At 40.4% G+C, this 2512-nt stretch overlaps 1 long non-coding RNA gene across 1 annotated transcript; it reads right to left on the bottom strand.

The window, feature by feature from the left end:
• Positions 1–249: 249 nt before the first annotated feature.
• On the bottom strand, positions 250–2183 carry LOC121897916. The gene is made up of 3 exons (XR_006096310.1): positions 1808–2183; positions 1470–1591; positions 250–672 (listed from the first exon to the last, which is right to left on the bottom strand). It is a non-coding gene; the product is annotated as an uncharacterized LOC121897916 (long non-coding RNA).
• Positions 2184–2512: the final 329 nt, after the last annotated feature.

Genomic DNA, 2512 nt, shown 5'->3' with positions numbered 1-2512 from the left:
TTTAATAATTATCCAGAAAATATGTAAATATAGAAAATGTATAGAACAAGTATAAAATAAATAAAATATCAGAAATGTAACAAATAAATATGAGATGATTTGATGCCTTGATGATGAACAGGCAGGTGTGTGAGTACCTGAGATACTGTGTGGACGTTCCAGAGGACCTGGAGGGAAACTCAGAGGCCAGGTGTGAAACCAGTGTGATGTCTTTGGACGACCAGGGAACTTGTCCCTGATCCTCCAAACACAGCAACTGGGGATGACAAGTCGGTTTCCCTGGCCTAAAGAGCCATGCTGTCAATAGATGAAATGTCTATAGGCAGCATAACGGTACTCCTGGTTGTCATCCCCAGGCTTCCTGGTTTGGCCAAATACCATAATGTCCCCCCAGTACCGCCTGTGAATGCATAAAAAGTACTGGGAGAAGTGCGGTATTATTATTACACAATCTGCAGGGCACTGGCCACAGCATTTCCTCTCCCGGTCCGTAGGTATGTCTGTACAGCTACTACAAGTACACCATGGTACCCTTGGCACTCCAGCAAACGGTGGGACACCATGTCTGCACTGATGCATCATCAAGGCATCAAAAATTAACCCTGGCTGCCTCTGAAGCAGTTCACTGGTGAGCTGCCTGTGCTCCTCCAAGGTCATCTCTTCAAGAAGTTTCTGAAAAAATAAAACAGGAAAAACACAGATAAGGCTTTATAGGTTATAAGTTTCATGATATGTTGGAAATATGGTAATGGTAGTGCAGAATATGGATTGTAGGCTGTCCAGTGTTCCCAAACATGTCTACAACAATAACATGATTTTTTTAAAAAGTCAAAATATTGCTGCTCGATACTGTTCCTATATAGTATTTACATAGTCATTCAGTAGTGTTGCTGATGTTTTCAGTAGCCTCTTTTATACAGAGAACCCGCATTTTAGCCGTAAAGAGGATCCAAGGGGAGGACATTTCTCTTCATTTGATAACGTTCAAAGTAAAGTTATACTTTTCTGTCGGCTTCCCGACTCATTTTAAAAAGACGAGAGAAAGACAAAGAGAGCAGCTGTGGTCGAGTGAGCTAGAGGGTGAATGAAGAGAGGGAGTGCTAGTAACGGTAGTGAGGAAGCCGGTGAATCAGATCGATAAATGTTATTTTCTGATTGTTTCACAGCGGTTAGTACCCACACACCTCCTCAACCCTGCAGCTCTGCGCTGCGCAGCCTGATTTGGTCTGAATATGGGCTAAACAGAACAGCGAGGCGGATTACAGGCGCAGTATTTCCGCCTTGAACGGGCTGTGTAAAAGGGGCTACTGACTCACATTACACTGATAACACATCAAACTATACAGACTACAGTAATGTAAAGCACAGAGCTGCTATGTAAATACCACTTTGTGTTGTATTGCCATTTTTAATATCGTGCAGAACGGGTAGGAGTATGATAAAATAATTGTATAAATAACGTCACAAACCTCAGTCGCTTCGGTCCCTTCGGAGGGTTTCCAGCCTCTTCCCCTGCCCTGCCTGCAGCAGAACCGCTAACTTGCCCTCTTTCTCGCCCTCTTCCTCCTCCTCTAACCTCCGGTACTTGACTCTGCAAACCGATAATAAAATATGTAACGTTATCCTGCCAACACTATCTCGCAATCAATAATGCCTAATGTTAGAATAAAATAATGTAAGTTTTATTTAGCATGATGTTGCTAATGTTAGCTTGTATTACCAAAACAATAAAACACTTATAATTGCTATCTTACTTGTGAGCTATAACCTATAGTATTATAGACTAAATAATTAAATACATCTTCACCTCTTCGCTTGACTTGTTAGCAATGCTCGAAGTTGTCGTGGACGATGACATCTTAAGCAAATAGCTTCTTGTCCTTGAAGGCCACCGTAGCTTCTGGAATCTCTCCAAAGTCTTAGGGAGGGGAGGGGTGAGCAGCAGAGTGCTTCCATCTAGAACCTCACTGTTAGAGGCCGCTAAATACCACACATATTACACACTGGACCTTTAAGGGTACCAATAGTTTTGGCCATGCCATTTTCATATGTTTCATTGTTTTAAATAATATGTTGAGATGTAAATCAAGAGCAAAGTTTTAGTTATATCCAATGTGAAATAAAGAATGATGGATACCATATACTTCCAACTTAATACTATATGCCATATAGTTTCACCTTAATACAGAGAAAATTTTGTTTAAAAAAAAAAAAAAACATGGAAGGGTACCAATTTTTTTGGCTACATCTGTAACTAACATCCCCGTAAAGCTTTAAGCGTGATAATATAATTATCATAACAGAATAAAAACCATCCCCAAAAGGCGTTTATCCTTGAGGTAGCACAGAAGATTTTTGATCTTTCCACAAGAAATGGATCGCTTATCAACATGGAACACCTGAAGCAGGAAAAAGGAAAATCCTTTTAAAGATTGAAATCTTGTAAGGGGATGGGATTCATAGCAGCAACAGTATAAGATAAGTGTGATTGGGATTGGTTTTGTGATGCTGA

Source organism: Thunnus maccoyii, chromosome 5, assembly GCF_910596095.1.
Source record: "Thunnus maccoyii chromosome 5, fThuMac1.1, whole genome shotgun sequence".
Lineage (NCBI taxonomy): Eukaryota > Metazoa > Chordata > Actinopteri > Scombriformes > Scombridae > Thunnus > Thunnus maccoyii.
Note: the sequence above shows the minus strand (reverse complement) of the source record. Positions and strands in the feature narration are given on the sequence as shown.